General features: G+C 44.8%; 2 long non-coding RNA genes across 2 annotated transcripts; one reads left to right on the top strand and one right to left on the bottom strand.

Annotated features, from left to right (window-relative positions):
- The first annotated feature begins 5278 nt into the window (after nucleotides 1-5278).
- LOC115183058 (uncharacterized) lies at nucleotides 5279-9880 on the top strand. The gene is made up of 3 exons (XR_003873939.1): nucleotides 5279-6489; nucleotides 6772-7015; nucleotides 8177-9880. It is a non-coding gene; the product is annotated as an uncharacterized LOC115183058 (long non-coding RNA).
- Nucleotides 9881-10091: 211 nt separating this feature from the next.
- LOC115183057 (uncharacterized) lies at nucleotides 10092-12042 on the bottom strand. The gene is made up of 2 exons (XR_003873938.1): nucleotides 11782-12042; nucleotides 10092-11583 (listed from the first exon to the last, which is right to left on the bottom strand). It is a non-coding gene; the product is annotated as an uncharacterized LOC115183057 (long non-coding RNA).
- Between the last annotated feature and the right edge of the window lie 53 nt (nucleotides 12043-12095).

Below are 12095 nucleotides of genomic sequence, written 5' to 3'. Positions count from 1 at the left end.
CTGAGGGTCGAACACATCCTCATTCATGTTTCCATCACAACTCCACTTTTGCGCAGCTGATGCTGGCTATTTAATTGGGAATTAAAGGGATAGCGCCCTATTTGAAGGAGAAGCACTGAGACGGTTCAGAAACATTCAGGGCCGTCACACACCCCCTCCCCTGGAAAAAGCCGACCATTGCCCTGGAAGGCACATCTTGGTCGGGGAAACCGAGAAAGGTCTCCTCATCACTTTCCTCTACAAAAATATTCATTACTTTTTGGCGCTCATGCTCCTCAGCCGAGGGGTCACAGGCCTTAAGACGTGAGACTTCTGGGTCTGGGAATCCGAGAAAAGTCTCCTCACTTTCCTCTTCAAAGATCTCCAGGACCTTGCGGCGCTCAATCTCCTCCAATTCCTTAGCCGAGGGGTAACAGGCCTTAAGGCGTGAGACATGGACAACGCACATATCTTCACCTGTGTCCTCTTTCACCACTCGATAGTTCAAAGGGCCGCTCTGCTCCACAATCCTATATGGTCCTTGCCATTTAGGAGCAAGCTTGGCCGAGAAGAATTGTTCAGCTTTTGAATAAGGATGAGAGCGAAGCCACACCCGATCACGAAGCTGGAACTGCATGTCTCGTCTCTTCTTATCATAATTTCGCTTCTGCTTGAGTCGAGCCCGGATCATGTTCTTTGAGACAAGAGCTCTCAAGTTGTGGAGATGGACTACCTGGTCATAGCAAGCAGCGTCTGGAGTAACCTGCTGGGGCTGTAGCACCATCTCCAAGGGTCCTCGGAGGGGACGACTCAGGTTCAGCTCTGCAGGTGTGACTCCAGTGGACTCTTGCACAGCAGAATTCAGGGCAAATCGAAACTCGTGAAGGTGCTTGTCCCAGTGTTTGTGCTGGGTCCCTACATAGGAAGCAACCATTGTCTTCAAGGTTCGATTAACTCTCTCAGTGAGGTTGGTCTGTGGGTGATAGGCCGTGGTCAACTTCTGTCTCAGGTTCCATCTTTGGCAGGTCTCCTCAAAGAAATCAGAGACGAATTGGGAACCTCGATCAGACAGGATGTAATCAGGCACTCCCCAGCGAGTCAGGATCTCTTTCGTAAGGATGTTAGAGACTGTCCTTGCTGTGGCCTGACGCAGGGCAAAGAGCTCCACCCACTTGGAATAGTAATCAACAAAAACAAGCATGTACACATTCTGATTGGAGCTTCTAGGAAATGGACCCATCAAATCCACTCCTAACATTTCCCAAGGTCGGGTAACCACAGTTTGCTGCAACTTGCCAGCAGGCTTTCTACCTTCTGGTTTGTACATTTGACAAACCTGACAGTTTTGGATGTGTGACTTCACATCCATGCTCAGATGTGGCCAGTACAGTAATGCTTGCAAGCGCTTGTAGGTTTTGAACCTGCCCAAATGACCAGCTAACGGGTCTTCATGGAAATGTTGAAGCAGTTGAAGGCGTAGAGTTTGAGGTATGTACATTTGGTATAGTGTTCTGTGAGGTAGTTGTACAACTCGGTAGACTTTGTCTTCAATGATGGTCAGCTTGGTGGTAGGATTGACCATCTTTTCTCCATCTTCCAGGATAGTCTGGTACAAAGCCTGTACTTCTGGATCATCCTGTTGGGCTTTCCAAATGGCCTCATCAGAGATGGGAAAGTCAGTTTTGGGTGAGTCTCGACTGCTTGACAGGACAGTAGCACATGTAAGATGAGGGCCACCATTACCACCAGCAGGAGCTCTGGATAAGGCATCTGGAACAGTGTTGTATTTTCCTTTCCTGTATTCTACTGCAAAGGTGAACTCTTGCAACCGTAGAGCCCATCTGATAAGTCTGGTGCTTGGTTTGTTGGTCTTGAACACCCACACAAGGGAGGAATGGTCAGTGACCACAGTGAAGTGTCTTCCCTCCAGGTAGTACCTCCACTTTTCCAAAGCCCAGACAACTGCAAGGCACTCTTGCTCGGTTGTGGAGTAGTTCCGTTCTGCTCCATTCAATGTTCTACTGGCGAACGCTAGCACTTCTTCAGTGCCAAGTCCAGTCTGTTGGACTAGGACAGCACCAAGTCCAACATCACTTGCATCAGTGTAAACAACAAAAGGGCAATCAAAGTTGGGATGACCCAAAATGGGAGGTGTGACGAGGTGTCGTTTCAGGGTTTCAAAAGAGGTCTGGCACTCTGCCGTCCATCGGAATTTCGCACCTTTTCGCTTCAATGCGTTGAGGGGTTCTGCCACCTGGGAGAAGTTCAACACAAACCGATGGTACCATCCAGCCATCCCAAGGAACCGTTGAAGGGCCTTGAGTGTGGTTGGGACAGGGAAATCTTGTACCGCCTTGGTCTTTTCGGGATCCACATGAGTGCCGTCAAAAGACACAATATGTCCAAGGAACTTCAGGGAGGTTTGGCAGAAGTTGCTCTTCTTCATGTTCAATGTCAGACCAGCTTCCCTTAGCTTGTCCAACACTGCTTGAAGATCTTGAAAATGTTGTTCTCTGGTCTGGGAGTAGATAATTATATCGTCCAGGTAGACGAAACAGATCTTCCCTTTGAGCTCACCTAACGCAATCTCCATGAGTCTTTGGAAAGTGGCAGGTGCATTCTTTAATCCAAAAGGCATCACCTTAAAGGAAAACAAGCCCTCAGCACAGACAAAAGCAGTCTTGTCCTTGCTTTCTTGGTCCATCTCAACCTGCCAATAGCCACTATTGAGGTCAAGGGTAGTGAACACAACCGCACCAGACAATGACTCCAGGATCTCTTGGATGGTGGGAAGAGGATAGGCATCAGTCTGGGAAACCTTGTTGGTCTTCCTATAGTCCACACAAAATCTAAGACCACCGGTCTTTTTTGGGATGAGGACAACAGGAGCAGCCCAGGGAGAGGATGAACGTTCAATTATATTTTGTGTCAACATATCATTAATGAGTCCCTTTTGGATGATTCGCTTTGCTGGGGACAAACGATATGGCTTCTGCTTGATCGGCATTTCCTGTGTAAGGAATATTTTGTGCTTCAGGAGCCCGGTACGTCCCAGCTTTGAAGTACATACATCAGCGTTATTCTGCAGTTGTTCCAACAGCCTTAACTCTTCTGGCTGTTCCAGCTGAGCTCTTCTCACAGCCTGTAAAAGGAGATCATCAGAAGGATTATCAAGGGTTAGTGGTACTGGAGCAATGGCAGAGAAGACTGCCACATTTGGACCCCAATCATGTAACTTTGTAGCTTCTGACTGGAAGAAATGCTTCTTGCTCGGATTGTATGGAAACCAGTAGCAATTGTGTGCGATATCAATCTGGACACCACTGAAGTACATGAAATCAATTCCCAACACGACAGGAAAAGCAAGGTTCTTGGTTTGTAGGATAACAGAAGGAATCATATAGGAGTGGTTACACAGACGGAACTCTACCTCACTCCATCCAAGTGGTCGTTTAGCCTCACCATCAGCCAGATAGAGTGGACCTTCTGTCCACGGCTTCAAGTTGTAGTGTGGACCTTTAACCTCCTTCCACAGTTTCTCATTGAGCAGTGTGTAGGATGACCCGGTGTCCAGGATGGCTCTTCCTGTCCATGGACCTATGGACAGGGGTACCACCAGTTGGTGCGGTATTAACTGAAAGGAAGGGGATGTCGCTGGGGGGGCGTAGGCAGTGACTCTTGGGGTTTCAACTCTGGTCAAAGCACCCAGAGTAGGATGGTCGTTCCTGCGAAGGGAGTTAGGTGTGTTGGCCTGTTGTGATTTGTGGTTTCTGGAAGGGTTTACTTGATATGGTCTTGGACATGTGGCTGAAGAATGTCCCTTTTGGCTACATCTCCAACAGAACATGGGAGGTGTCTTGGCTGGATACTCTGGCTGTTGTTGATGGTCTGGCTTGGGTAACGGTTTGGGTGTCTGTTTCTTTCTCTGTTCATATTGCTGTTGGCATTCTCTGTCCTTCTCAAACTGCTGTCCCAGGCGAACCAGTCCATCAACAGTGGTGACTCTTTCTCTGAGTTGACTGGCTAGTAGTGGGTTGATGTTCTTCAAGATCAATTTAATGACCTCTTCCTCCTCAATGCCAGGTTTCCACCTTCTGCACAGGGAGTGGTAACCATATGCAAAGTCACGGATACTCTCTTTCTCTCTTTGCACTCGATTCCTGACTCTGTCTGCCAGCTCATCTGTGTAGTCCTCAGACAGAAATGCAGAGGAAAACTTGGCCTCAAAGTCAGCCCAGGAGGTAGTGGTGAGACGTGCCACATCCCACCAGTCTCGAGCTGTCCCATGCAACACATTCCTCAATGTGGCATTTTCTTGGGGTGAATCCATTGTTTTAATTCCACACAAAAGATTTGCTTTGGTTATTTCTCAATGTTGAGGTCCCATCTGGGGTGCCATTTTTTATGTAACGGTTTTGACTTGAGGTTATAATTTATAGGGGTGCCAGGTAGGTTGTGCCTACCAGAGAAAATATTAGTTTCTCCTTTTAGTTTGATAGGGAATGAGTCCCATCTGGTCCGTCAAGTCTACACCAATACAAAGGACTCATGTAAATGTCAGGATGGAAATACACGTTTCATGAACCCTTAAAACAATGGAAATAACTTCAAAACAACTGTATTCTTTTGCGTGGATGTATTAACAACATAAATGATCACACACACACAACAATATAACAATAAGGAGCTTTAAACAGCTCTGGTTCCTTCAGAAATGTCCTGTACCTCGGGCCTAAAAAGAGTCCAGCCCGGTAAACAAGTTCAGGGAACTCAACTGACCTTAGTCACGCAATGGGGGTCCGTTCATACAGTGTAGCGTAAACACAGTGTCAATCATGCAATGAAAAGAACAAATATTTTACCACACATTTCAATAAATCCTCAACTACAACTAACTACATAATTCATCATGGTATACATCACACCCAAAACAAATGAAATACCGTATACAAAAAAGGTTGTAGTCAGTCGGTCAGTCAGAGAATCCAATCCGCCGACAGATCTCCAGCGGAGAAAGGCCACGAAAACCAACGGAGGTGTAGTCCACGGAGGCAAAGAGTGGATCCGATCCTGGGTAGATTTTCTATTAGGCTACACAAAGCACACTTTTACATCAACACAACAAACGGAAGAGAGACGCTTCAGAACTGAGGGTCGAACACATCCTCATTCATGTTTCCATCACAACTCCACTTTTGCGCAGCTGATGCTGGCTATTTAATTGGGAATTAAAGGGATAGCGCCCTATTTGAAGGAGAAGCACTGAGACGGTTCAGAAACATTCAGGGCCGTCACAATACGTATTAATGTAATGCTGTGATGAACATTTTTTTTGCTCTGAATATTAAATTAAAACAGTCCTTATATTATGAGGATCATTTTAAGCTGTCTGTCTTCAACTGTAATTGAGTTACAAATATGGGCTGCATCTCAACAGTCTAAAGTAGCTTCCTCTCCTTTTGTCCTGTTAGTGCAGATGAACTAAAGGACATAAGGAGCAGTGGCCTCTAGACTATTGAGATGCAACTTTTGTGTGGGGACCATTAAATACTTTCTCAAGTTACAATTGTTTTCATATGTCTGAATGTCTTTACTACTGTAGTGTGCCTCGGAAATCATGCACTTTCATGTTTGGGCCTTTGTCTTTTGTATTTTAGTCAATTATGAATAAACAATATGCATACATTTTACTTTTTGGACATTACGTCTTATATTGCAATGTCATATGTTCTAGCTGCCATGAGAATGCCTAGAGAATCTCTGGTGTTGAAGCCAGGAGAAAACAATACTAGTCTGGGCACCGGGTGCAGATTAAGCCTGGAAAAACACTTTAGGTTGAGATTATTTTTAGTCCAGGACTAGGCATAATGTGTCCAGGAAACTGTCCCTATATTTATTGCATACATTAATTCTAATGTCCATTTCTATGGCAAACAAGCATGCTTTATGTCTTGTAGCATGTATTCTAATTTCCATTTCGATGGCTTTCACAATCGATGCTGAAGGTCTTTGTTTAATGTAATTGACATTGACCATAAGCCTGTTTAGAATTAGAGACCTTAGGACACTGAGCTTAATTACTTATGCATGCTTAACCTCACCTCTTAGTACTGCATTGTCTCAGTCTGAATAGCAAATATTTGTCCCACTTGTTTTAATGTATAAAGGCTTAGAGCATTCATGAGGTCTTCATAAACACCACATGATTCTCAAGTCATTTATAGCATTTCTAATTAGATAAAGGGGATATAACAGGCCTATACATCTGGCATTTGCTATGGTCCACTGTAGCTCAGCTGGTAGAGCATGGAGCTTGCAATGCCAGGTTTGGGGGTTCGGTTCCCGGGACCAACTCTTTGTTATTGTCCAACAGGGAGCACCAGCTGAGCAGGACAAGTTCCTCACCATGATGAGTCAAGCCCAACGTGGTCGTATGGAAGAGCAGCACTGTCTTGAACCCTACCGGGACCACTCCCTCTACCCCCAAACACACCACTACTATACCCTCAGGTCAGTACTGTACTAACCTAACGTAGCAGGCGTTAAAGAAATACCCTTGCAGGATCCTCACATCAGATTTTCAGGGGAAAATGAAGCTAGGTTGAAGATAATGTATGGTTTTTATGACGCCGCTAAGGATGATACTGTACTGAAAATGCAGATATACAGACAAACAGCTGCCAGTGGTTCTTTCTATTCATCTTGGAAAAGTTGGTATTGATTGTTCTGTCGTCTTTCTCTCTCCTTCCCCTATTTCTTTCTCTCTCTCTCCTCCCTTTTTCTCTCCCTCAGTCCCACTCTCAATTTCTCTCTCTCGCTCTCTCTTCTTCCCCCTCCAACCCCCCCTCTCTCACTTCTCCATCTCTCTCTTTCTGATAGCACAAGATGCTGACTGGTTCTTTAACCTGTTGGCCAACACCCAGGGGCATCGGTTTGACGACCAGCAAGGGACCCTTCCCTTGTTGCCAGGGATACTGCTGGTCATCAGGATGGGGTGAAGACAAAGGCTGGACCCGGTCCATCTGTCACACCCCAGGTAGGCCCTATTCTGACTTCCAAATCAACCCCTAGCCCAGTGTTTTTCTTCCCAAAGGGGTGCACATTTTAGCATCTACTTCCAAGAGGTAGGAGGGGGACAAGGAGAGCAGGTAGCTGACTATTGGTGGCTATTTAGCAGCCTGATGGTCTGGGGGTAGAAGGTATTGGCCAGTCTGTTCGTTTTAATCATAATAATCCTGTACTGCCTGTGTCTGAGTGATGGAAGCGGGGAGAACAGGCTGTGGCTCGGCTGAGGAACCTGATGATCTTCGTGGCCTTCCTGCAACACCTGATGTTGTAGGTGTCATGGGGGGCAGGCAGTGTGCACCCAATGGTGCATTCGGCTGAGCATACCGCCCTCTGTAGTGCCTTGTGGTCAGCTGCAGTGGAATTGCCGTACCAGGCTGTGATGCAGGCCAACAGTATGCTCTCGATGGTGCTCCTGTAGAACACTATGAGGGCCCTCGGGGACAGGCTACATTTCTTCAGCCTTCTGAGGTTAAAGAATCGCTGTCGTGCCTTCTTCAACACAGTATGGTTTGACCATTTCAGATCCTTGGAGATGTGTACGCTGAGGAACTTGAAGTTTTTGACCGTCTCCATGGCGGTCCCATTGATAAGGATGGGGGCGTTCTTGAATTCCACAATCAGCTCCTTTGTTTTGCTGACGTTGAGGGAGAGGTTGTTTACATGGCAACCTCCTCCCTGTAGGCTGCCTCGTCGTTGTTGGTAATCAGGCCTACTACTGTTGTGTCATCAGTGAACTTGATGATGGAGTTGGAACTGTGTGAGGCCACGCAGTCATGGGTATACAGGCAGTACAGGAGGGGACTGAGGACGCACCCTTGTGAGGCCCCCGTGTTGAGGATCAGTGTGGAGGAGGTAATCTTGTCTAACTTCACCACCTGGGGTCGGCCCGTCAAGAAGTCCAGGACCCAGCTGCTTCGGGAGTTCAGTCCCGGAGCTGTGAGCATTGTGACGAGCTAAGACACGATGGTATGCATTCCTCTTGTCCAGGTGGGTGAGGGTAGTGTGCAGTGCAATGGTGATTGCATCGTCCATGGATCTATTGGGTGGTAGGCGAATTGGAGAGGGTCGAGTGTGTCGGGGAGGGAGGAGGTGATGCAGTCATTCAGTTCAGTTACTTTCCCTTTCTTAGGCACTGGGAGGATAGTGGACGTTTTGAAGCAATTGGGGATAATGGCCTGGGCTAGAGAAAGATTGAAAATGTCTGAAAACACAACAGCTGTACATGCTTTGAGGGCGCGCCTTTCCTGAACCAGCAGACTCCCAGAGAGACACACCAAGGTCAGCCTCCTTTAGCCCTGGCTCTGAATAGACCATACAGGATCCCCCAGCTCAAGTAAATATATTCACTTGAAATGTTTATTGCTTTTGTGGGATAACATCACATGCACATTTAAAACAAAAAGGAAAACAAATTCAGAGGTATTCATATGTGTGGTAGACAGGCAAGTCACTACGCAACAGGGAAAATCAAGTAAATATATTAATGTTTTCATGTTTTCTTATATTTCATTTTCATTATATATTTTCATTCTCATTTTGATAAACAGATGTCTATTGATTATGGATGCATGTTGATTTATTCACTTGGCTTCTTATACATTCCCACCATCAGACGCTTGTATTTTGAAAGCATGATTAAATCAGTTTATTCTATGCTTGCTTTACTCAACATCTGAACTCTGAAAGAATCGTTTTATTGTTGTCTGTATTGTTTTTTAATGACAATAACTGTGATATTTTCTCCCTGAAGGTAACATTGAGGTGTTACCTTCATGTGCTTCACTCCACAACAGGTAAGCTCATGCATGATGTTGGTGACAGTCTGCTTGTGGTCATACAGTATGTCAGTATTGTGGTCAACCGGTAAAACGTCAACCTACAACACTGTGTTGATTACTAATTTGGGAACTCATAAAGGCTGTTACAGAATGCAGTTATATAAGACTAAGAACGCAATAGAATTCATATTACAATTAGTTTTCAGTTTCTTTCACTCAGGGACGCAAGGTCAACAACAAATGCCATGCTCCTTACCAGAAATGTTCCTCGATTTGGGACCCCCAGGAGAGGCTCTGGTGGTCACTCTGAGCTTAACCCCAGGAAGACCCCTATCCCTCAACATGGATCCAGAGAGTGAGCATTGCACAGCTCCAGAAGGGTCTGGGACTAGTGGGGGAGAGGAGATCTAGAGAAGGGAAAGGTCAAAGAGGATCAAGGAAGGGGGATGGAAGAAAAGACAGGAAGGAGGGAGGTAGGAAAAGATAGTTGGCAATCAAATGTGGAATATCTGGAGATGTGATAGGTTGAGCTGCAGTACAGAGATGGCAAATTGTTTTTGCAGGGGTTGATATAAATACAATCTTTGTTCATTGTTTTTTATTTATCATTGTCTGTTATTGTTGTTTCTGTTTGTCTTTGCGTGAAAGTGAAATGGGCCAAGCAATTCCTGACTTTGTCATGCTCAGGGAGGTAAAGTTAGGGTGGAAAATGGGTCCGTTCCAGGTCGTATTTATTGCAATCATGTTGCAGATGATCAGATCTCACAAAGCCTGGTGAAGTGTTCCTGTGTGTTTTAATCTTCCAAGATGTGTATCCCCATTGAAAAAAATGGCTGTCTGGAACAACACCACCATATCAAAATCTCAAATGTCTTGCAAATGTTTTATGATATATAGTCATATTTTTCAGCCATGTTATGCATTTTATGATGAGCTGCAGGTGAGAATGCAGCATTATGTGAAACTTCTTGTTTTGAACAGCAAGTTGAAGTTGTAAGTCAGTGTAATTCTTGTTAATAGCTATCCAATAAAAAATACATGATTGGTTGAAATTCTATTGCTTCTCATTGAATTTTGAATTCATGTTGAGTCCTTTTTGAAGAATGTCCTAGTGTGTATTCAGTCATGTTAAATGTTCAGAACATTGCAGATAATGGCTTTGGTTCAGTCTGCAGCATCACAGTCAAAGACCAAACGTGCCATGGAAGTCTCTCAATCACCAATGGGAATGGAGAAAAGCAGAATAGCACACAATTGAATCATGAGTTGAAATTGAGGCCAAAAATGCAAACTTTATTCAGGATGTTGAGAAGATCATTTTCATTCCCATCATAACAGGTCAACATTAGCTCTAATCTATACAGATCACTTCTGTGGTCGGGTTTACGTAGGCCTGGATTTGGGTTAGGCCGGATCCAGCATCCCAGCCAATTAAATGCGTCCCACTGTGGATTTATTTTTTAAAAAATTAAAAAAGAGCTTGGCTGTCAACAAGATACAGAATGCGACCCTTTATAGAAACACATGCACATAAATAACCTCTGTCTGCTATTTGCGGTTGGTAAACTAACTAATGGGTAATGGATACTACTGTGCTGATTCCATAATGCAATGCATTTGTCCTGAAGGGCTGTTCTCCTGTCCAATGTTGGTTAGAATGCGCCTCAATCTTCTGATACCATAACCCATACAAGGTATTGTCATGTTGCATTCTCCTTCTTGTGAACACTCATGTGCCTTCTTTGGGATTCAAGCGCGTACCGCAATCAGTGCACACATACGGTCATTCCTCCTTGTGCATTGTCTGGTGCTTATTCAGTGAAGCTAACGTGGCAAAACATTTATAGCATTCAGAACACATATACGGTCTCTCCCCTGTGTGAACTCTCATATGCACTTTCAGGTTATCTCGTCTGTTAAAACCACGATGGCAAACCGGGCAAGGAAACGGTGTGTCCCCTGTGTGAATCCTCCTATGCTTTGTCAGACAATCACTCGACCTGAAGCCTTTGCCACAGTCACTGCAACAACGGGGTCTTTCCCCTGTGTGTATCATCATATGTCTTTTCAGATTACTAGTCCAGTTGAAACATTGACCACATAAGAGAAAAATATTTTTTGTGAGTTTGGAGATGGTCTATAAGAATTTCTTTGGACTCAAAGTGTTTTCCACAGACACCACAAAGGCAATCTAGGTCTATATCATCTGTGTTCTCGTGTATGTTTTATTAAAAAACTCAGTAACATTTATTTCCACACACACCACACCAACAGGGTGTGGCTTTGACTGTGTGGGCTCAAATGGAATGACTGTGGATTTCCTTCCTTTTTTCCAGATGCCGGAGATTTGGCTTGTTATTTTCTGTGCCTTCTTTGATTTGAGTGGCTTAAACCTAATCCAAGGTTCTGTTTCCTCTTCTTTGACACCTTCCCTGTATTAATTTGGGATTGGAGAACAGTCTGGATTTCCTGCAGAGGGGCTGAGAGCCACTCGTTAGCTCTAATACTCTGTAGCCCTCTACATCAGGTTCAGCTTTGATCTGTTCCGATGAGGGGCTAGGTAGAGAGGCTCCCTGTTCATATTCCTCACTTTGGGTTTGGTAAAGATGTGAGGGCTGACATAAGTCCTCATCCTGATCATAGTCACTTTTCAGTCAGAGCTAATTATGAAGGTGTCATTATGAAACTCTTCCTCCTGACTGGTCCTGTGTTCAGGGGGAACCTCCTCTTCGAAGACAGTGAGAGAGCTGCTGAAGGTCTGGAGAGGAGAAAGGATTCAACAAAAAAGTAAAACCTGACGTGAGACCATAATTACATTTCCATGTATGCAACATTATACAAAATGTGTCCTTCAGCAAGACATGATGTGTATCGTGCTCGAATGTAATAAAAAAAGATGGCCAATGTCGCATAATATTGATGTCAACAGGAAAAAATGTAATAGCTAATGACAAACCCGTCTTATGTAATTGTATCTCTGGTGGTTTGAGAACGATATCAAGCTGCCTCTGTAGACGGCCATTCTCCTCTTTTGGACACACTTCTTCCAGGTACTCTGCTATCGTTTTCACAACAGCCACAAATATCTCCTCAGCAGTTGATGTTAAACGCTGGTTGAGAAACATGTATTTTAGCCATTTGAAATAATCCAAGTAGCCTACGCGGCTGGCTAGCGCTTTTGTGTTTGTCGACGTTTTGATAACCTTTCACCTATAGGTTTGGCTATGCACGAGCATATCAGATTTTCCACTGTCGCCACCTGCTGGGCTG

Source organism: Salmo trutta, unplaced genomic scaffold (genome assembly GCF_901001165.1).
Source record: "Salmo trutta unplaced genomic scaffold, fSalTru1.1, whole genome shotgun sequence".
Taxonomy (NCBI): domain Eukaryota; kingdom Metazoa; phylum Chordata; class Actinopteri; order Salmoniformes; family Salmonidae; genus Salmo; species Salmo trutta.
The sequence above is the reverse complement of the archived record's forward strand: the minus strand, read 5'-3'. Positions and strand labels throughout refer to the sequence as shown.